Below are 25000 nucleotides of genomic sequence, written 5' to 3'. Positions count from 1 at the left end.
TAAGCATTGGTCTCTCTCCCACTCCCTTTAGGCTCTACGTTCACTACCATCTCTTTTTCACTTTTTCATTTTTCTTATTTTCATTCTGTCTCAATTCCTCTCTTTTATTTTGTATGTCTGAGCTAGATTTCAAATACAGGTTTTGGTCTAGTTCTCATTAAGACAAGAATAAAATAGAATATAGAATTTAGGCCAATGACCAAGCACTGGGACCTATGAAGTCATTCAGCGCTTAAAGGCAAACTGACAGTGAGAAGGTTTGAAAGGTGTAGCAGGAGGAAAACCTCACAGTTACGGTATGAAAAAAATTGTTAAGAGAGAGCGGAAAGTCAGATGGAAGAATGAGAATGTGGACGGAGATACAGCAAAAGGAATAAAAGAGGTTGCAGATAGGGGCCGAAGGGACGCTGCCAAGACCTTCAAGTAATGCCTACAATGCACCACGTGAAGTGCACTGACGGTACTAACCCCCTACGGGCCTCATTAAGACAAGGTCACCTGGATGGTGCTAGTCGAATGAGCGGAATATGTCGTGTAGTTTACTATTAGTTTCATTGTTAATCAAAATGTGAAGCATTAAAGGCTGATTCACATTATACCATCACGTCACCGACACATCACGTCACGTCACCGTCCCATCAGCTTGTATACACACTATCCATCGCCAATCCTCTGTTCAGTTCGTGCCCAACCTCAGCGACTCACCAGATTTAGCGTGAAGAACAGAGGTTAACCGTCACGTCACGTCAAAAATATTCTTTCCAAGAAAACGTCGTGATGTGACAGTGGGTGCCTTGTGCTTGATGGTGACGTGACGTGAAGGTGTGAACAAGTCCATTTGATTAGATGTAAGAAATCCTCACGTACTTTGACGTGACGTGATGTGTCGGTGACGTGATGTTATAATGTGAATCCGCCTTTTAAACGGAACAAGCTGAAAAGGACGTTGGCCTGTAAAGCAAGCTTTCAGAGAACAAGATCTGAAAATATAAAGAGAAGAAGGCGGAAACAAGAGATAAATAAATAAAAACTAATCAGAAACAGAATTTATCGCTCCATCGAGTATACTTCCTTCCCCTCCTCTTCCGCCTTATATCTCTTTACTGTTACTGATACCTTCCTATATATTTGCGAAAGTTAATAGTAAAGAAGACGGAAGTGACGGATTCATTAATACTGTATTCATCCAGAGATCTCGACGAATGGAGTTTTCCACTCCAAGTGCTCTTTCAAGATTCCAAGGACACGGGCGAAGAAAAAAAAAATAAACAAAAGAAAATGTTAGCAAATAAACTGGGGAACACGCTTTTAAAATCTGTTCAATAATAGCTCGTCTCATACGAAGAGTAACTACAAGGACGGCAAGCAATTTATCCCAAGAGCTTTCCAAAAGCTACGCGCTAGTGCATAGTTTTACATAGAGGAAAGAACTTTCTTTTTTTTCGTCTTTTCAATTTTTCACGGCTCGGTATATCTCCGCAATGTCGTGAAGTTCTCTGGACATTTTTTGTGGAGATATGGAGTAGCTGACAAGGTTACTTGTGAGTTCGAAACAGAACAGAATATACAATTTAGGCCGAAAGCCAAGCACTGAGACCTATGAGGTCATTCAGCGCTGAAATGAAAACTGAGAGTAAAAGGTTACAAAAGGTGTAACAGGAAGTAAAACTGGCAGTTGCATTATGAATCAACTGTTAGAAGAGGGGGGGAAAGTAAGATGGAAGAAAGAACATGAATCGAGGTAAAGTAAAAGGAATGAATGGGGTTGCAGCTGCAATGAACCTTAGTCATGCCTACAGTCTTGTGAGTTCGAGTAAGCATTATAAGGTCTCTCACCCCGTACAGGAATAACAATGCGGCTGGTGTTGTTTACTGAAACCAACCTTTCGGTTGAATAGGAGCTGTTTTGCTACCTCACCGTGGGAGGGAGAAACCTGGCGATGACGTCACTGGTTCATGAGTTTATGGTGACATGTCAACAGTGGTCAACGTCCGGGTGTGTATTTCGGGGGACCTTTGCCGTGTCTATTTATAGACTTCATTGCCAGCGTTTCAGTTGGTGTTGTTATATTAATCCATTTGCTGGGTCACTTACCCCTCGTGTTATTAAGCTGGGGTGATACTTATTCTGGTTCAAACGTTATTTATATACTGTATATATGGTATATATATATATATATATATATATATATATATATATATATATATATATAAATATAGATATGTTTGTATATATATAATATATATATGTATGTATTTATGTATGTATGTATTGTATATACATACATACATATATACATACAAAATACTGTATATATACATCTACATACATACATTATATGTATATATATATATATATATATATTAGATATACATATATATATATATATATATGTATGTATACATGTATATATATATGTATATATATATGTTTGTATGTATGTATATATAATATGTTTGTATATATATTAGACATATATATATGTATATATATATATATATATATATATATATATATATACACACATACATACAAAACATATATATACATCTACATCTACATACATATATATATATATATATATATATATATATATATATATATATATATATGCTATATAATATATACACGCGAGGTGGAGACATGAACTCGAAAATAACAGAAGAGGTTGTCTCGCTTGGTTGAAGTGAATCTAAAGTATAAAGTGTCATAAACCCAAAAGTCGATAACTTACAACATATATATCCAAGCATGTAGAAAACATGTCAACGACCGTAAGTGAATGTATAAAGCACTGGTTAGCAATGCCAATGTCGTTGACCTGTAAATCAACCTGTTAAAGTGTGTCTGCGATAAGTTGTCGACGTGTGTTTATGATGTGTTTAACTAGCAGTGTGAACGCACACTAAAGCTAAAATACCAGGCCTCTTATTCCCTTAAGCACCTTGAAATCACTTCAGGGTCATCGCTATGCAAGGGCCCGTGCTGGCATAAGGCCGGCATAATGTATATGGAACAACCTTCAGCAGGGAAGAAAGAAATCAAGAATATGTCTCAGAAAAAACATGAATAAAATAACAGGATAGAATTGAATTCAGGCCAATGGCCAAGCACTGGGACCTATCAGGTCATTCAGATAAAAAACATGAATAGAACAACAGAACAGACTAGAATTCAGGCCAAAGGCCAAGCACTGGGACTTATGAGGTCATTCAGCGTTGAAACGGAAATTGACAGTAAGAAAGTTTGAAAGGTGTAACGGGAGGAAAACCTCGCAGCTGCACTATGAAACAATTGTTAGGAGAGGGTGGAAAGTAAGATAGAAGGAAGTATGAACGGAAGTACAGTAAAAGGAACGAAACGGGTTGCAGCAATGGGCCGAAGGGGCCAGAAAAAAAAACATGACCATGAGTTCTAGGTTAAAAGCGCAGAAGTTAGAGAGAAGGGTGTTATATCTTATATTCAGCAAAAACACTCGGCTAAATATTGAAAACGCAGTTGGTAAGGGAGTGCAAAGATCCTAATGCTATGAAAAACCACCTCATCGACATTTTGAAGAGAAGGGGCAAAGGGGAGACGAGTTAAAGATGGAAGTCGAAGAGACATGAGATCGGAAACGTAGCGGCGAAGAACTGACTTATTCAAGTCATAAAGCTGAATCACAATAAAAAGAGATGCGAGTCCTTAACTTCGACAACAAGTTGACAGACATACTTCCAATGAAAGGAATAGCTTTAAATACGCAGATGGTTTATATAACAAGGAGAAGCTTGCAACTGAACTGGAGAATACCATAGGTCAATCTGAATCAACCCACGCATTGAGAGAAAATGCTATTTCTTTGTCGACACTGCCTACTGAACATCCTTCAAATGTTGGAAAGAAGTCTCTCTTGATTCAGCATAAGAAAGAAATCGGTTAACTGCCTTGACATCTAGAGCAGTGATTCTCGAACTGGGTGCCGTGGCACTCCGGGGTGACACAGTGCCTAAGAGCGCCGGAAGATTGTCACGAATTTTGTCTTGCCAGGTAATTCCAATGAACATTTGTAAAAAAAAAAAAAAAGAAGAAGTCTTCATTAATTATTATCTGTGGTCTAATGATCTTCATATAATTATTATCTGTATATATATATATATATATATATATATATATATATAGTCTATATTGATATATTATACATATATGTAATATACATGTGTATATATATATATATATATATATATATATATGTATATACATATATATATATATATATATATATATATATATATATATATATATAAAATATATATATATATACACGTTAATTCATGCGATATGGTGGATGGTGAAGAAGGTGCCACGGTAATGATTACATTAGTTAGGGTGCCATCACTAAAACAAGATTGAGAAACCACTGACCTCGAGGATCGACGATGCTCTAAAATGCTGTCAGGAACTTCCAACAGAGGAAGTTGATAAATTCTCTAAGCACTGCTGGCAAGGAATTGAGGAAATGGCAAATGGTCTTACAAATATTAACAATAAAGCCAAGAGGCTTCGAATTTAAAAGATATACAGAAAGAATCACCTTAAAAAAGGAAAAAATGCGCCGAAGTTTCTTCAAGCGCAATCGAGTTTTCCGTACAGCGTATAATCAAGGCCATCGAAAATAGATCTATCTTTCGGTGGTCTCGGTATAATGCTGTGTGAGCCGCGGGCCATGAATATTTAACCACGGCCCGGTGGTGTCCTGTCCTACATCGTTGCCAGATGCACAATTATGGCAAAAATTTAACCTTAAATAAAATAAAAACTACTGAGGCTACAGGGCTGCAATCTGGTACGTTTGATGATTGGAGGGTGGATGATCAACATAACACTTTGCAGCCCTCTAGCCTCAGTAGTTCTTAAGACCTGAGGGCCGCCAGAAAAAAGTGCGGACGGGCAGACAAAGCCGGCAAAATAGTTTTCTTTTACAGAAAACTAAAAAGGAAAACCTAGGTAGATCCTCTACATTCTCTTCTAAAACCCTGGGTGACATTCTAAACTAGGATGAAATGCTCAGCATCTAAAATATTGAGTCATACGTTAAAATGAGAGGATTTTATTAAAGGTTCTAGGAAATTACGTTTCCCATGAATACATAGAACCATTCCAAGGTGATAAATTAGTAAAACAAAGCGGTTTGTGCCCGTAAGAAATTCAACACTTCTGCAATGCCAAAGCTTCACAAAAAAAAACCAAAATAGTCCTGAAATGATACTGCACATAAAACACAATGAACAGTCAAGGTGAGGCTATGGCTTTGGATGAAGGAACTTATTCTATCGAAAGGGAATTTGCGATTCCAGTAACCGTATATGTGACGTCACAAAGACCCAGTCAGTGGAACAGAAATAAACACATTTCCAGGAAAGACAAGGAGAAAAGCCATGACTGAAATATGCTACGAAAACCGTTGGGAAATACAACGCAGTTTGCTTAGGAGCAAAGGTAGGAAGACCAATCTAATGCCCTTTTTTTAGCGCAGACCCAAAGAAAGCAACGCGAAGGAAAAGGCAAGAGAGGGTTAACAAATAGACGATGCACTAACAAGGTTCTAGGAACACACATATGAGAAGAAGGTTACGAATATATTCAATCCGTCACCCACTAAGGGCATTTGATTCACTTATTTCAGGTCCCTGGGCTGGCATAACCGAGATGATTCTCTGTAACAAAAACAAGCACTGAACAAAGTTTAGCCCCTTTCTAAAATATAAATGAGAGGCTAACATACAGAGATAAAGAAGCTGATCGGGTATACACTAAGAGTCTGCAACAAGCACTCAGGTATTCAAAGGAAGATGTGTAGTCACGTGAATTTTGGAAATTAAAGGAAAAACAATATCGGTTGGTTAATACTGCAGAAAACCGTAAGAAAACTGGAGATTCAAAATATCTTGTTTTAGTAACCAGGGTACCTTTGTCCACACAAGCGCACCAGCAACCAGAATAGAACAGAATTTAGGCCAAAGGACAGGCGCTTGGACCTATGAGGTCATTCAACGCTGGAAGGGAAGTTAGCATTAAGGTTTGAAACGTGTAACAAGAGGAAAACCTCGCAGTTGCACATGAAACAACTGTTAGAGAGGGTGGAAAGGATGATGGGAGAAAGAGAATACGAACGGAGGTACAGTAAAAGGAATAAAAGAGGTTGCAGCTAGGGGCCGAGGGGACGCTGCAAAGACCCTTAAGTAATGCCTACAGTGCACCACGTGAGATGCACTGACGGCATTACAGAGCAGAAGAATCTAAAATTATAAAGTGTGGTACTGAAGTACATCTGTAATTTGCTTCACCGACTGGTTTATAGGTACGTGAAGTAAATCTGTGATATTAACGATACCATGAATATTCTGCAGTATATGAATATATACGCGACTAGAAATCTTTCAAGATTACGCAGAGAGAGAGAGAGAGAGAGAGAGAGAGAGAGAGAGAGAGAGAGAGAGAGAGAGAGAGAGAGAGAGAGAGAGAGAGAGTCCACAGTATTCACTTCGGTAGACATCCTGCCTTTACAATGAAATTTTACTTTTTCCTACGGCACTCGTCTACGAAAGGTTAATAACTTAAGATTTCTATCAGGGAAACATTTTCTGAGGTACAGTAACAAGAGCTGAAAGTGCTCTATCATCAATTAATAACTGGGGAACAACAGATATCTTAACATACATTATCACGAGAGAAGAAGGTACCTAAACTCATCAGTGCGTCCAACTTGTGGACAGGCTGCTAAAAATATCCTACACTCCTGAAAAATGACGAGTAACAGGTACCAAAGAAACACAATCCCCCTTTATTTTAAAACTGACTATGGGAAATATAAACATTGTAAAATCCGTTTCACGATTCTCAATAAAACTAACACCAGTAAGTTCTGGGTAGCTGACAAAAGAACATTATAATTCAGGTTACCTGAACAACGATGGCGGTTAGGTTTTGGAATGGACGGGAATATAGAATTTAGGCCAAAGGCCTAGCGCTGGGACCTGTGATGTCATTCAGCGCTGAAATGAAAATTGAGAGTAAAGAAGGTTTGAAAGGTGTAACAGGATGAAAACCTCGCGGTTGCACTATGAAACAATTGTTAGGAGAAGGAGGAATCCAGATGGAAGAAAGATAATATAAACAGGGGTAGAGTGAAAGGAATGAGAGAGGTTGCAGCTTTGGCCCGACGGGACGCTGCAAAGAACCTTAAGTAATGCATACAGTGCTCCGCGTGAGGTGCACTGACGGCACTACCCCACCCCCTCCCCCAAGGGGATTAAACAACGATAGCGGTTTGGTTCGGTTCGAGTAGATCTCTTGTCTTGTATTGACTCAAGATTGTACGTCATCTATTTTACATTTACGTTTCACACCTGTACACCGCACGCGCATAAAAAATTTGGAGCGTTACGCCTACTGCGATGTACCCTATAAGCCTAAAATGGTTTGCCGGATATACCTTCCAGGAATACACGTCCGCCTTTCAACAATCGTCTTCTCACTTGAATTAATTACAAAAACGTTTTCCCTCTGACGTTTACGGGCATAGCTCGTCGAGAAATCGGCTGTCCTTAGAGGTATTCAATTCTCTACTGCCGCAGATATACTAATTTTTTTTCCACGGTGATCGCTGGTACCGCATTTACTTTTTTTCGCCATTGCACAGTTTAAACCCTAAAATCGCCATAATATTTGTGAAACAAACGTCTGTTCTAGGGGAAAAAATGGCATGTCATAATCTCAGGCTAGGTGATACCTTAATTTATATTCGTCAAGCCTCATATAACACCCACCGCTAAAAAAAAAAAAAAAAGTGATGTTAGAAAGGAAAAAGGAAACAGTGGGGCAATTCCAGAGGTTGATAATAATGGGAAAGACACTTCCAACTTCATCTCACAAGTTATGTAGGCAAGTGTTCGCCCAGCTGATGGGAAATGAATTTTGTATCAGGATGCAAAGCGACTTTTACCAAAGACAGAGGTGCGAGGATAGCCACGAGAATCCATCACATGCCGCCAAAAGTGAATTTCCTTGTTTGCAAAACTTCCTCCGAGGAGATTTTTGTCGATATCTCTTAGGACGCCGAAGACGAACAACTTTCTCTTTGACGCAGTATTAGGAATTAGGCAACAATTTTTGATTGCTGAGGATCGTCCTTAGTCAAAAAATGGAAGAATCGATATTACGGGTTCGCGAAGGAAGTCCCTTCAGTAAGTAAAATATTTTTCTTCGAGAATTCGTGCGAAAAGAAATAAGATAAAAAGCTAGACAAATAGGGCGGCCCCCTCCCCCCCAGCCTTCTCCCTTGCAAACAAAATATCACCCCCAAAAAAAAAAATTTATTCGCGTCATTAACGATGGAAGAAAAAAGAGCATAATCAAATAAAACTAAGAAGACTTTTTTCTCAAGGTGCAACCCATACAGTTTATTGAACCGACTTCATAAACAAAGGGAGTAAAAAATAAAGATGTGATTAAACTGGACATCCGCAAGCAATTAAAGAGAAGACCAGACAAGAAACCATCTCCCACTGACACACGTAAGAACTGTAATGACAAGGATTGCTTTTGTTACCCTTGCATTCAAACACTGCAAATCACAGTTTCATGACGCAAAAAAATTATCAGGCGGACTGTTTTAGATAAAGCATTTACTTTCCAAATGAAATGCGATATTACGATCTCCGAGGTAAATTCTATGTACACTGATAAGTCGATGAAAAATTTTTTTCGATTTTTAAAAATATATCCATCAAGGAATAAAATTTTTAAACAGTGTTACTGGCGAAAATACAAAAAAAATCTTGTCGAAATATCTTTTCAAAAAACGTCAAAAATTATACAGTACTTACTCATAACATCTGACATGTAGTATAGTATATAACAATTTATAAATATGCATATCCAAAGATATGCATTTTAATGTTTATTGCATACTTAAGACTGATGATAAACACACACACATGTCATTACAATACACACATATATATATATATATATATATATATATATATATATATATATATATATATATATATGTATATATATATGTGTGTGTGTGTCATTCATAAGTATACAGTAAACATTAACCTGATTATTTGTGAATATGCATTTATACACATTTGTATGTTTGTATACAAAATGTATATGCATCTGACAAGCAGAGAGAGAGAGAGAGAGAGAGAGAGAGAGAGAGAGAGAGAGAGAGAGAGAGAGAGAGAGAGAGAGAAACAGCCTCGGTCTCATCGATCGATCGCACACTTTAATGTTGCCACCTAACTCAGCCATGGACTCCCTCCCTCTTTCCCTCCCTCCCTCCCTCCCCTTGACTTCCACCTCCTCCCTCTGTTTCTTCCTTTTCGCCTTTTCTCCCTCTCCAAACCAACCCATCCATCCCTCTCCTCTCCTCTCTCTCGTCTAGTCTATCCATCCCAAATAGACCTTTCCTCCCGAATACATACACAACCTTGATGCAGCCTCAGCCTCTTCAAACCTATCCTGATGATGATGATGATGATGATGATCATGATGATGACGACGAAGATGATGATGATGGAGCGCCAAGTGAGAGAGAGGCGGAATGACTCATCGCAGCTGAAATCTTATGTCTGGGTCAAGTGCCGGCAGGTGATTTAATGAGATTTTCTTCTCTTTTCTTCTTCTTCTCTCTCTTCTGGCTATGACCTATTTCAAACTAAGGAAAACGATTTTTGACTTTGTGTTCTTTTTAAATCTGTGTACAGATATCAAACTGGATGAGAGAGAGAGAGAGAGAGAGAGAGAGAGAGAGTAGAGAGAGAGAGAGAGAGAGAGAGAGAGAGAGAGAGAAAGAAAAGCATTATTTTCATATATTTTTACCAATAAAAGTGTCTCATCCTACGTGTCCAGTAACACCAAAGCATCCGCATTTCCTCCCATGGATGCTGCTCCTTAGCTTTTCTGTCTTAGAGAAACTGAGGCTTTGTTTTAGAGAAATCCGATTTATTTCTTCGTCACACAATTCTGATCGCACGCAAAACTATGATATTCCTTACTTATTACATGATTTCAAAATGTTCTACCAGAGATATTAGAGTCTAGATTTATTCATTACAAATTAGAAATATCTTATTAATGCAGTAAGGCCTCATAACGCTTGACAACAATCTTTTGCATAATTAACTATTTTCAGTATTCATTTAATAGCCTTAAGATTACTTTTATTATAGCAGCCACCATGCAAAGTTTAGTGCAAAATTACAAATGTATTACGAACTATCAGCGTAATTATTACATCTACTTGGCTTGGAAGGGAATTTGGTGAAAAACTCTACGGTCATTGCCCTCCATATTTAACTAACTCTACAATCATTGTCCAATATCTGTTATCCCTGTTTACCTTTAAAATTTTCAAGTTGTGTGATATAATCTCGAAGTGTATCAGTTACTTATATAATGGTGATGATCATGGTGTTGTATCTGACTATAATTCTTTAAAAACAGGATATTACCAACAGTTCAGGATACCAGTAAAAATGCCAGGCACTCCAGTGTCGCTCAAGAACTTTTGTAAACGTAACGAGTGATTGAAAATCTCAAGAATTGCATAAGATTCTAATCTAAAAGTTGATTCGTTTGAATTAAAAGCACTTTTGAAACAATCATGCGGCTCTATAAGAAATAGGTATTGTAATAGATAAATGTCATAGAAAAATGTTACATTCAAATTGTTGCTACCACTGCCATTACATTAAAAGTAGTAGTAAAATTGATCTGAGTGAAGTCAATCAGCCAAGGTTTTCAACTATTATGATTAGACACAATTCACCACTATTTATATATAATTAACCTGTATTTTATGCATAAAAAGCTATTTAACTAACCTTCGCATGTTTTGTTAAAGACGGAGGGTAGGCGTCAACGGGTCAGAAAATATCTTAAACGGCTTCTTAAACTGTATTTCTTTCAAAAGAAACTTAGGAATAGTATAGAGAACTATATTCGTTTTTGAGACCAAACGCTTTCCTATCAGTACCATTTTAACCCAGTCTTCGCATCGCAACGAACAGACCTTTTAAAGTCAGCGTTCTTCTTCTTCTGCTTTGTCTCTCCCGAGCAGGTGGAGGAGCGCGGTGGTGCCTGAGAGCGTCACTTGGCATCGTCGTCCCATGAGGAGGACACTCGCAGGCCGAGCATTGCCAACCCGGGCCGCTTCGCAGGACGACCGATTCCCAAGCACGCCTCGGATACCTCTGGCCCGGGCATGACAGTAACCCTTCCTCCACCTCACTCTGACCTCCTGTCTGTTGCTGCTGCCGCTGCTGCTGCTGCTGCTGCTATCGCTGCTGCTGCTACTGCCGCCGCCGCTGCTGCATCGAGGATCATCTGTGCGCTGGAGACGACATCAACGCCGCCGCCGCCGCCGCTTCTGTCACCTACGCCTCTCGCAGGGTCTGGCGAAGGAGACATGTGGGCGACGTTCCTGGCGAAGGAGGTGCGACCATCATCATCATCATCATCATCACCATCTTCTTCATCGTCGTCATCGTCACCATCATCACCTTCGGCAGAAAAGACAGCAGCGTCGTCGTCTCTCCCTTCCTCTCTCCTCCGTCGTTCTTCGCAGTCTCCACCATCTTCGGTGTCTGCTGGGTGGCCAGCTCGGAGGTAGGTGGTCGTGCTAGACTGGTGCGGGCCAGCCAGCGAAGGGAAGGGTTAGCGGACGATCTACTGGTATGCAGGCGTGTGGGGCCACCATACGCGTGTTAACTCCTACGTTTCACCCACCTTGGACGGATATCGGTGTTTGCGTCCGCGCCCACACGTAGCGGTCGCCGGCCCTCATCTCGTTTCTGTCTGCGACGAAAACAACAACAAAACAACAACAACAGCACTACCACCACCACCACCACCGCCACCACCTCTCTCCCACCAACACGACCTGACTACCATCCCCCTACAATAACAGCAACAACAAAACACAACAAGAACTCCAAAAAAACAGCAACAACAAAACAAAACAACAAGAACAACAGCGACTGACCTTGCGGGATTCGACAAGAAGAGAAGGCGACGGCCCGTGAGGTGCCACGTTCCAGTTAGCTACTCACTGCACGGATAGTCTTCGGTTTCCTTTCGCCCACCTTGGTTATTAGCGCTAATACCAATAAATATAACCTCCTTGTTAAGTGACTCGTCTATATATGCACATGGAATAATATTAATACTACTAATAATAATAAACTGTATTTGCTTATCTAGCTTAGTTTTTGCCTGTGGAGAAGGAAAATACAAGATCAGTCAGTGTACAACTTCGTTCATGTGCCCGTCGTGTAATAACAATAATAATTCCAATAATATTACTACTACTTATAATAGTAATAATAATAATAATAATACTAATAATAATAATAATATTAATCATAGGTGGAAATCAATTGTCGGTACACTTTTCGTTTTCAGTTAGAACTCTTCTCCTTTCTGGCCTGAGTGCGGCGGATCTAGAAGGCTCCAGGAAATAAATGATTCAGTGTCCGTGTGTGATTACAGACGAAAGCTCTTGATAACACCGATTCTGTCTTTTTGAGTCTTTTCGTTTTCAATTGTTGTTGACGTTAGAAATAGAAAAAGAAAGAAAAAGAGAAAAGAGCATTAGAAGTAGCAGGATCGGTCCTCGCCGCCATAGAAAAATTATCGTGTGTTAATAGCTCCTCTTAAAATAAAATAAAATAAGGGAATTCGCCCTTCCTCGAGTATAAGAAAAAGCAGAGAATAAAGTGAGCTCCATCACACACACACACACACACAGAAAAGGAAAACCTGAGAGAGCTCGATCACAGGAGAAAAGCAAAGAAAATCTCAAAGTTCGACCACAAAAGAAGGATATTTTTTCGAACTTTCTAAGGTTCCCTTGACCCTTGGGTTCGAGTAGATGCTGAAGAGCAGACGCCTTTGTGACTATTGCTACTCCTTCTGCTCCAGCTCCTCCTCCTACTCCTGCTACTGCTACTTGTGCTGCTGATAGTGACGGCGCTGTTCGGGTAGCCGCCACAGATAGCACAACCTACTACCCCCTGTCAGTCTGCTCTAGGTAAGTGATATTTTAATGCAGTTCCCATTAATATAAGATACAACAATAAATCTACACTCGTTTTATGTAAACTCTGACATACATACATACATGTATGTATGTATGTATGTATGTATGTGTGTATATATATACATATATATATGCACTTTTCAAAAACTAAACTACATACAGATCCACTGTCACAATCCAATTTAAAAAATTTAAAACTGGTCTTTCCAAATAAAATCCTAAGTTTAACTCGATTTAACTAAACTTTATCATCTGATTTTTAAAAAGTGATGTTGATAATAAACAACGTTCAAATTTATTATAGACCATAGTCATTCACAAAGAATACAGGTCATGGATTGGATGATGTATTTGTTCAAATAATGGCACAAGACGGTGCTTTTAGGATGTATAGTACAGACCCATTTAGTAGCTGTAGTGATGAAGATAAAAAAAAAGTCACAAATGCCAATACATTGCTCAAATAGGACTGACTTAGAGACTGTTGCTCAAATATTGCCTTGGGTTACAAAAATGCACACAACTAACAGAAAATGTTATTGAAAAAAACACTATTTCCACCTAGATTCTGCTCCTAACTGCTGAACGCAAAATCTGCAATAGAAAAAAAGAAGAAAAAAGGTACTTTATTATGCGTCCGTAAAAACTGCCACTGCTTTAAAACTATTAGAGATAAAGAGCTAAACTGAGTCTCATTTAATAGCTACAGAGTGTGTCAACAATACCTGGAGAAAAAATATTACGTGGAAATAGTGTCTTGCAATAAAATTTGCAATTAGTTATATGCGTTTTTGTAACCCAAGTCAATATTTGAGCAACAGTCCCTTAGCAGGACAAACGAGAAAACAGTGACAATCACATTTAATCTGTAACTGTCCAGAAAACTTCCACAATATTTGCCACTCACGTAAACGGGGGCCACCAAAGGTGAACTGGTGATAAACTACATTCCACTCTCATATACCTGAATTATGCCATGAAATTCATAGTCATTAGAGTTTATATTCTGAAACTGAAGTATTCCCCTTACTCAACCCACATCCCCATTCAAAATGCAGACACAACTCTGTTGTTTCAATGGCGGAGATTCAATTCTTAAAACAATCATTTTTCGTTCTCAAATACTGATGTCTCCATCTGCGTAGCATTGGGATCTTTCAAATATTCTCGGACATTTAAAAATCTCAACCATATTAGATGCACGCTAGCACTTCCATTCAACAAATTGCGAGGCTTTTCAGTTTATAAACTGAATGTGAGTCATCCTGATGGTCCTAATGATTCTGGACACGCTATTGCTACAAAAACGAAGGACCTTCAATTTGTTGTTACCTTTCCAAAGTTATCTTCTCTTAGCTAGACGCGTTACTTTTCCTCTCCCACAAAATAAAGACGCCTCTCATTCCTTTATTAATGACTTCTAAATCCAAATTCAAGATGCTTTTCATTGCTTCATCACAGATAACTTTATTTTAAATATGCTTCTTTTGAAGTAAGTAATATCGATTACTTATTTCAAAAGCAAATAAGCTTCTCATTCAGTCGTCTTATTTTACCTATTACAAAATACATAAGATCTTTATGTTTTAATCGTAAAATAGATAAGCTTATTCCTTCGTCCAGAAGTATTTATTTATTCCAATATAAGTGGGCCTCTCATCTCTCTGTCTGGGCTAATTGTTTCAAAATAAATAAGTTTCTCATGACTTCATTCCAATTCACTTATTCCAAAATCTATATGCTTCTCATTCTTTCATCACACATTATTACAAAATATAAATATTTGGCATAACCTCCTCATTATTTTTCGAAAATAAGTTTCCTTTTTCTGCATCGCAGATTACTTGTTAAAAAATAAATAAGTTTCTCATTCCTATATCATGAATTACTTATTGCAATGGAAATACTTCTCAATCCTAAATCACGGATTACTTATTTCGAAATAAATACGCGTCGCGTTACTGCTCCACGCTTCTCAATCTTCCATCACGAATTATCTATCCCAAATATATACGCTTTTTATTTCCTCCGTACACTACTTATTAAAAATCAATAAATACAGGTCTCATGCCTTCCTCATTTATTTTTCCATCAGATATTACACAATAAAAATAATTCCTACTCCTTTCTTCAAAGAAAGCTAAATCACTCGCAGTATTGATTATGTTTATCTAAGCCAGGAGAATGAGTGGACAGATTACATTGCAGAGCAAAATACGTTTGGCATTCCTTTAACACACATTATTTATTAGACACGAATTCCGCTTCTAAATCCTCGATCAAAGATTACTTATCCAAACCAAATTCGTTTCTTATTCTTTCATCACATTTTATTTACTCAAAAGTATATAGCTTCACACTCCTTCAATACTGATTACTTACTACAAAATAAATGCACTCATTCCTACATCATAGATTATTTATTACTCCAAAATAAACAAGCTGCTTATTCTTCCATCACAAATTAATCATTCCCCTGTAAATACGTTAGCCATTCCTTCATCATGGCTATTTATTCCAAAATAAATAAGCTTCTGATTCCTCCATCAAAGATTAATCATTCCAAAATAAATAAGCTTCTTGTTCCTTCCCCATATTGTTTACTTAAAAGTAAATAAACTTCTTATTGCTTCAGTATATTTCCTGAGTTTGGCTGCATCCGTTCCCATTGCTGACACTTTTTATTAAAAGATTAAGAAATACCTTCGCATCTCCCAAATGAAAGTGGTTCCTAGGTCCAAAACTACAATCACTCATGCATTTGCCAAAAGAAAGTGGTTCCTAGGTCCAAAACTATCAACACTATCATGCATTTCACAAAAGAAAGTGGTTCCTAGTACCAAAACTGCAATCACAATCATGCATTTCTCAAAGGAAAGTGGTTCCTAGGTCCAAAACTACAAACACTCTCATGTATTTCCCAAAAGAAAGTGGTTCTTAGGTCCAAAACTACAAACACTCTCATGCATTTCACAAAAGAAAGTGGTTCTTAGGTCCAAAACTACAATCACTCTCATGCATTTCCCAAAAGAAAGTGGTTCCTAGGCCTAAAACTACAAGCACTCTCATTTCTTCCCAAAAGAAAGTGGTTCCTAGGTCCAAAACTACACACTCATGCATTTCACAAAAGAAAGTGGTTCCTACGACCAAAACTACAATCACTCATGCATTTCCAAAAAGAAAGTGGTTCCTAAGACCAAAAATACAACCACTCTCGTGCATTTCCCAAAAGAAAGTGATTCCTAGTACCAAAACTACAATCACTCTCATGCATTTCCCAAAAGAAAGTGGTTCCTAGGTCCAAAACCTACAAACAATCTCATGCATTTCCCAAAGGAAAGTGGTTCCTAGCACCAAAAATACAGTAGCTTTTTAAGTGGCATTAATTCTCTCAGACGCAATGATTCCTTCCTTAGGATCCGAGGTTTCCACATCCCCTGAAACAATCTTCCCAATTCCCTAAACTGGTCCTTTCCAGCCCAAAGGACCAGAGATTCCCCATCAGATAAATCAAGATGGCCGGTTCACCCTATAACAAACCGGGAAGAAATAAGCCCCATAACTTCTCGAAGCCATAAAACCACCGAAACGAAATTGGTCACTTTCATTTAGCGACCCACCGACACACGAAATAATACAAATTTATTAAAATGGAAAAATGGAGAGAAAACTACAATGTCTCCTGTGGAACCTTCTGCCTGAAGCCCGGCTCTCACTCTCTCTTTAAGGAGCCCTCTCTCTCTCTCTCTCTCTCTCTCTCTCTCTCTCGCCTATCCTTGCCTCCACTAAAAAGCAACACGATGCAGTTTGCCATGAATCTGATTTTACTGCAGATAGTATTTACACCTTGAGATGTGTGTGTGTCTGGATATATATATATATATATATATATATATATATATATATATATATATATATATATATATATATATAGATTATATATATATATATATATATATATATATATATATATATATATATATATATATGTATATATATATATATATATATATATATATATATATGTATGTATGTATTTATTATATCTCTATAGATATACATATTTATATACATAAACACATACATACACACAGATATATACATATATATTAAAATGTGTGCAGTCCAACAGAACAACCTGAAATATCATTACTCTACGAAGCAATCTTCACAACAACGATCATATGTGACAACAGAAAATGGACAGACGATAAGAAATCAACAACAACAACAGGAATAAAAGAAACAAACAGATTAGTGCACCGACACTCATGCAACTGCTTTATTAGTACTGGCAGGAACACCGCTCCACGGCTTATGAGTATAACTGATTCATTGTGAATCTATCTGGCGTCGTAATAACATTCTATGACGCCGAGGAGAATGAGGAATGCAAGATTTCTTGTGTTAGGAATGGAATTGCTATAGAGTTTAGGCCAAAGGCCAACCACTGGGACCTGCGAGGTCATTCAGCGCTGAAATGGAAACTGACTGCAGAAGGGTTTGAAAGATGTAACATACCTACGCAGTTGCACTATGAATCAACTGTTAGGAGAGGTAGGAAAGTACGATGGAAGAAAGAGAATATGAAAGGAGGTAGAGTAAAAGCAACGAAAGGGTTGCAGCTAGGGGCCGAAGGCACGCTGCAAAGAACCTTAAGTGATGCCTACAGTGCACCGCATGAGGTACAATGACGGCATCACCCCCCTGCGGGGTTATTCCTTTACCAAATATACGTCCAATTAACCCATTTGTGTTATGATTATCAAGTCTAAATTATAATAATGAATAATAATTTTACTTTTCATTTCTGACTTGTCTCCCGCGCCAAATACACGCCCTAGCCCCATTACCATAATTATTACCACAAATGAATAATCATAATATGCGTCAACGGTGCCCTGTAAATAATTTCAACAGTGATATTAAGGAGAGACTAACCAAAGTTTTGGAATTTATTAAGGAGAGACTAACCAAGGTGTTGGAATTTATTAAGGAGAAAATAACCAAAGTGTTGGAATTTATTAAGGAGAGACTAACCAAAGTGTTGGAATGTATTAAGGAGAGACTGACCAAAGTGTTGGAATTTATTAAGGAAAGACTAACCAAAGTGTTGGAATTTATTAAGGAGAAACTAACCAAAGTGTTGGAATTTACTATAGAGAGACTAACCAGTGTTGGAATTTATTAAGGAGAGAATAACTAAGGTGTTGGAATTTATTAAGGAGAGACTAACCAAGGTGTTGGAATTTACTAAGGAGAGACTAACCAAAGTGTTGGAATTTATTAAGGAGAGACGAACCCAGATGTTGGAATTTATTAAGGAGAGACTAACCAAAGTGTTGGCATTTCTAAAATTCGTGATCACAGAAGCTGTCCTGTAGAAAATATTACAAATAACGAATACATGAATACTGACACCATTTTTGGAAGCAAAATATACAATTCTGATGTGAATAACAGCAGCAGTTCGTAAACAAAACTTGGCAACGCAGCACGTACATTATGTGATGTGAATGGGATTCCAATTTCACTATTATTATTATTATTATTATTATTATTATTATTATTAATGCTCATAACGTCAAAACTGACTGTTACTTTAAAGGGTCAAGATAGCAAGTCCCGTCTTTGGGGACGTTACGTCCTATACCAGATCTCCCGACAAAGGTCACTTCATTTTAAGGCGCACTGAGGACAAAGACTACTTATATACGTACACACTGCATTTTATTTTGAGTGCGTGTATACTTACATACACTCACAATAAATAAATAAATAAATAAATTAATAATATACCCACATATATATGTACATACATACATACATACATATTAATAATGTGTGTGTGTGTGTGTGTGTAGTCTTGTTACTATCACATCATCAAAGGATGGGCGGGGCGCTTTAGGAACGTTGCATTAAATCCCATAGTGCCCCTGCTCACCTGGTGATTAACCTAGTCGGCTACATTGGGTCGCAACTACGGCGGGCTAGCACCTAAACTCCCTTCTTTAACATTTCCCACTTATAGTAGTGAAGAAATGCATTATTAGTGTGCCGGATTTTACCAGAAAAACAACACAAGAAACACTCTTCACTTTTCACGTGCAACTGCTGCATGCAACACACCCAGTGCTTACACATGATTAAGTTGTGCTATTTTTCTTCGCTAAAACGTGTCGTGTTAACGTGCCATGGTATATGATGCGCACTGTCTGCTATTTCATTTGTATCCTATAATTTTCGCACTATCCAGGGGACGACTGCACGTGAGGGGGAGATTTTTTATATATATATATATATATATATATATATATATATATATATATATATATATATATATATATATATATATAATGCGCGTGTAAATATACATACATATAAGCACAGCTTATGAATACTGTATCACAAGAGCAAAACGTACTTAGTACAAGCATCAATTTTCCTGCACAGAGGTCGTAAATTCAATATTCATCCCTTGACTCCTTTTTCTTATCACTAAACTCCAGAATTTCTTAAAGCCTTTTGTACTTCTTGAATCACGCGATCATCACTTTTGTTGGGAAGGTAATTGATTATGTATGTATGTATGTATGTATGTATGTATGTATGTATGTATGTATGTATGTGTAGGAGCTTATGAAGGTTGGTTTCGGGCATATTTTCGTGAAGAAGAATCTTAGTTACATTTGTTTGGACAAATATAAAATAAGTTGTCATTATGTAATTACTTCCTTTTTGTTATTTCCCAAGTTTTCGAAAGTATAACGAAGAATACTAGAAGATAGCGACTGGAAACAACGCATTTCAGAGATATACGTTCTTAATGTCTCACTTGGATATTACTCTTTAATACGCAAAGTATTTACATAATTTCTATACTATTATTCAGCTGAGAACTCAAGGGAAAATTTTCACACGTTTCTCATTTCTGAATCGTCGTGAGGAAAATTAATTCATTGCGAAACTCAAAAGTACGCTGATGGAAACTATGTTTGGATAAAGTTGCCTGCCGTTTAAACTGGGGTAGCTTCTAAGGACAAGGTCTGAAGTTCTTATGTGCAAATTCGACATCCGGATTTATTTGCTTAAAATAAAATTTCAAATGTTTTTAGAACGTGCGTTCTCCCTCAAAAACCGCCGTAAATAATAAATGACCATCTAAGACGCATTCTCCTTACGTGAATAGTATCAGGATTGACTGATCTGTTTATGTAATCTGGAGCCAAATGATTAGTCACCAGCGCCGAACATGTTTTTTGGGGAAAACATTGTTTAGATTATAAATGAAAAAGTACATCCACGGTATAACAGAATAGAATATAGAATTTAGGCCAAAGACCAAGAGAATGAACCTATAACGTCATTCAGTGCTGAAACGGAAACTGACAGCAAAAAGGTTTGAAAGGTGTAACAGGAGGAAAACCTCGCATTTGCACTAAGAATCAATTGTTAGAGAAAGGGTAGAAAGTAAGATGGAACAGAAAATGAAATGGGTTGCAGCTAGGGGCCGAAGGGACGCTGCAAAGAGCCTCAGGTAATGCCTACAGTGCACCGCGTGAGGTGCACTGACGACACTACCCCTCTACGGGACATCCATCATAGATTTTAACGAAGTATTCATTCAGTCCAAGAAAGCTACATAAACAGGGTCACACTTTGCATTCATAAAAACAATTCCTGCCAGGAACACTGACTGCGCCACTAAGATAAGTGATCTTGACATTTAGTGTGTCAGATAAATATTCCCATAAGACATGAACACGTGAGTGGCCTACAAAAGCCGAATAAATATAAAGAAGACTATTAGAAGGTGTACGCATATTTTTTCATAAGGATATCGCAGGTGCGATCAAAAGGAAGTAAATGGAGCTGGGAAGAGATTAGAAGCCCCTCAAGACACGCAACCCCAGCTCATTCAACAATTATTGATTAAGTTGCCTCCAACATGTCTTCAACCTGTTGCAACTGTTTTAGGCGTTCTCTCTGTCAACGGCAATTTGCCTAGAGCTACGATTTTTTATTTCATCAGACGGTAAATATCCCAAGCCGATATAGGTGAAGTGAATCGTAATTTATCATATAGGATTTCGGCCAAAGCCCAAGCGCTGGGACCTATGAAGTCATTCAGCGTTGGAAGGGAGATTGGGAGTAAGAAGGTTTGAAAGGTGTAACAGGAGGAAAACCTCAAAGCAGTTGCACTATGAATCATTTGTTAGGAGAGGGTGGAAAGTCAGATGGAAGAAAGATAATATGAACGGAGATACAGTAAATGAAACGAAAGGGGTTGCAGCTAGGAGCCGAAGGGACGCTGCAAAGACCCTTATGAGCACACACCATTGGTCACAGTGATATCGGCTGTGGATATTTACAGTCAGCAACAAAACCACAGATCTCGGTTCTCTGGCACAGGAAAATTTAAACCATTTACGGCTGTTCTCTTATTTAGATAAAGTTCGAACGGCTCTCACTGATTCATTCAGTAACTGAAACTGGATAGAATAAAACAATGTGAAAATATTTTAATGTGCTTTAACTTTTAACTCTAATGATGGTTCATGTCCGTGTTATGAAATATTTTCTGTGAAAATATCTCAAGCTACATATATAAATAAACAAATAAATCTAGAAATATGTAAACAAATTAATAAATATACAAGTCATTTACAAGATTACAAATTGCATTTCGAGATCACGTAGCAACTAACTAGGTGCGTCCGAGAAAATTCAACCATTTACAGAGTACTAAGACCCGATAATTTTAAAACTTCGGCTATTCCAGCAGTCTTTAAAACGAACGAGGCTCAACATTAGCATACATACGTCATACGCTAGAGAGTAATCGTAAATATAAACGACGATGTCTGCTTTTTCTTTTTACCGTTATCAGTTTCTTCTGTCTCATATTCAACTCTCTCTCTCTCTCTCTCTCTCTCTCTCTCTCTCTCTCTCTTCTCTATCTCCTCTCTCCTGTGTGCATGGTTTTGTTCCTATCCTCTTACAAAGCCATAACCATTCGTTCAATGCCTGCCGGACAGAGAAAATAAACGCAATCTTAAATTTAAGCTAATGGTCCATGCTGGGATGTTACCCTAATGAGCAAACTGCTGGTAATGAAAAGGAATAACTCAGAAAGAGAGAGAGAGAGAGAGAGAGAGAGAGAGAGAGAGAGAGAGAGAGAGAGAGAGAGAGAGAGAGAGAGAGGGGGTTAATGGCTGGTTAAGATTTTTCTCTTGATTTTTTCAAGTAATCATGAATATATTTAAATTTAAATTAAAACATACTAGAAACTGTTTCTACTGACCTAATTTACAGCATTTCAATAACTTGGTTTAGTCCAATGCTTAAATTTACCCACCAATAAATATCAGAAACCTCTTTAACAAACACGGTGACGATGATGACCGATGGATAGGAATTATTGCTAAAACAAAAAAATAAGAACAGTGAAGTGAAGATTAAAATCAACATTTGTTTTTGTTTTAGAGAAAATAAACTATATAAAGAAATCATTCATGTCTGTGTACAGATTTTGCAAATCTACACAGAATTGTTTCGGAGTGTATTAAAAAAAATCACATGGACAGTGACAAGAACAGCTGAGTTGAATATAGAGTTGAACACAGAATTTAGGCCAAAGACTAAGCACTGGGACCTATGAAGTCATTCAGCGCTTAAATGGGAACTGACAGTAAAAGATGTGCAACAGAAGGAAAACCTCGCAGTTGCACTAAGAATCAATAATTAGGAGAGGGTGGAAAGTAAGATGAAGAAAAAGAATGTGAAAGGAGGTATAGTAAAAGGAACGAAAGGGGTTGCAGGTAGGGGCCGAAGGCGCGCTGCAACGAACCTTAAGTAATGCCTACAGTGCACAGCATGAGGTAACGCTCTTTTTGTAACAAGAACAGCATTTAGAAAACAAAAAGAGAAAAAGCTTTTTGTTGTCAAGGCTTCCCAGCAGATAACACACTTCCGGCACAGCGCGAGAGTAACGGCCCATTCTCGATACCAGGATTTCCTTAATCCGGGCGTATTTTCCCTACTTTATACTGACAACGTTAAATAAGATGTACGCTCTCTCATTCTCTCTCAGACAACTGCGTATACAATGCCTTCTGTGCGCTACATGGGAGAAAGGTGGATACACTGCGCATTCGTGCGTGTAATATATATATACATACACACACATATATATATATATATATTTGTGTATGTATATGCATGTGTTGTATATATATATATATATATATATATAATATATATATATATATATATATATATATATATATATATGTTATACATACACAGACTACCTAACTGTTCAACCCAAACTTCCCTTCGAATCAAAAGTCTACTACATCGGAATAGGGAACAAATAATGAAAACTAAATCTGTTCAATGTAAATTTATATAAATGCCATTCTCAAAACAACATGTTCATTTTATGCAGCTGTTTCTCCAATCCCCTAAAATATATTTTAAATAATGACGAATATCCTACACAGTATCTATACAATGATCACACACAGTCCATCGTTTTACCAGCAGCCGTAATATAATAAAATTCTGACACCTTGTTTATTATAAAACCAATAATTGTGCCATTTATTTGTTAACGAGCTTGATGGCGCGCGCTACGATGCCCTGGAACCCGGAGCTGCCTGTCATGTCTCCCCTACCCTCCCAATCCCCTACCAACCCCCGGCCACACTCGGGGCGGACAAGTTCCTCGTTGGACGAGTCAGTAGAGTTCTCGGCTAGCACCCTGCTAGGCCCGAGTTCGACTCTCCGGCCGGCCAGTGAAGAATTAGAGGAATTTATTTCTAGTGATAGAAATTCACTTCTCGGTATAATGTGGTTCGGATTCCACAATAAGCTGTACGTCCCGTTGCTAGGTAACCAGTTGGTTCTTAGCCACGTAAAATAAGTCTAATCCTTCGGGCCAGCCCTAGGCGAGCTGTTAATCAGCTCAGTAGTCTGGTTAAACTAGGGTATACTTAACTTTTTTCGAGGCGGACAAACAAGTTTGCAGATAGTTATGGAACTTAACCTTTGGAGCTACAGAACAGAACCAGTCGCCCATCGGAATGGAAAGCTAGCAATGGTAGGAAGTAACTTGGAGAGACAAAAATTGCAGTAGTAGGGTAAAAAATTGGAAAGACGCCATAGCCACCTTTTATATTGCTTAAGGCTCCTTTAAGCACAAAACTTCAGAGAGAATCTGTTTAACCTGCGACCGAATAATCAAGCGTTTACAGCATGTAACCAACTTCCTTGGGAATTCCAGTCTTATTATTATCATTATTATTATTATTATTATTATTATTATTATTATTATTATTAAAGACCCTCTTAAAACATGTAGTATTGAATTTGATATCTGTATCAGCTGCATTCAATACTACATATTATTATTATTATTATTATTTATTAGTGTACCCATTCAGTCAAAACTGACGGTAATGTGGGAAAGGGTGGAAACAACAATCTATAGGTAATAGCTTCCAAAGGCATCCTCATTTTGCATACTTTACGGAGGCAAGTGGTGAGAGACGCTGACCCCGAGCTGGATTCCAATGAAAGTTACACACAGAAAATATAATTATGAACACACAGTTCTTTATAAAGTATTAACATTATCGAACAAAAACTGTGACAGCGAGAGAAGAAATACAACAATATCCCAATGAAAGCAGACAAATACACAAACAATAAAAAAAAAGCAACTAAACAAAGAGAGTCACACCCATCATTCTTTGAAAATCGTTGTTGTTGTCGTTTGAGACCTATAAACACAGGGGTGTGCGCAAGAGCACGCGATAACTAGCAGTATTCGCTTCATAAACATCGTGTTCCAACCTCTACAACGTCCCCGTAAGGCGAGGTGAGGGATACCAATTACTGTG

General features: G+C 37.8%; 1 protein-coding gene and 1 long non-coding RNA gene across 5 annotated transcripts in view; one reads left to right on the top strand and one right to left on the bottom strand.

Moving 5' to 3' along the window:
- LOC136828095 (uncharacterized) overlaps positions 1–25000 on the bottom strand; it is a 118335-nt gene that overhangs the window by 72230 nt on the left and 21105 nt on the right. The window lies entirely within an intron of this gene.
- LOC136828094 (glutamate [NMDA] receptor subunit 1-like) overlaps positions 12428–25000 on the top strand; it is a 66944-nt gene continuing 54371 nt past the window's right edge. For 2 of the 4 annotated variants that reach the window (XM_067085833.1, XM_067085831.1), the window contains exon 1: positions 12428–13085. The gene's annotated coding sequence lies outside the window, so the exon portion shown is untranslated. The remainder of the gene's footprint in view (positions 13086–25000) is intronic. The other 2 variants (XM_067085832.1, XM_067085830.1) reach the window with 2 other exon arrangements.

The sequence above is a fragment of the Macrobrachium rosenbergii genome, chromosome 42 (genome assembly GCF_040412425.1).
Source record: "Macrobrachium rosenbergii isolate ZJJX-2024 chromosome 42, ASM4041242v1, whole genome shotgun sequence".
Taxonomy (NCBI): Eukaryota; Metazoa; Arthropoda; class Malacostraca; order Decapoda; family Palaemonidae; genus Macrobrachium; species Macrobrachium rosenbergii.
This window is presented reverse-complemented; position numbering and strand designations above follow the sequence as displayed.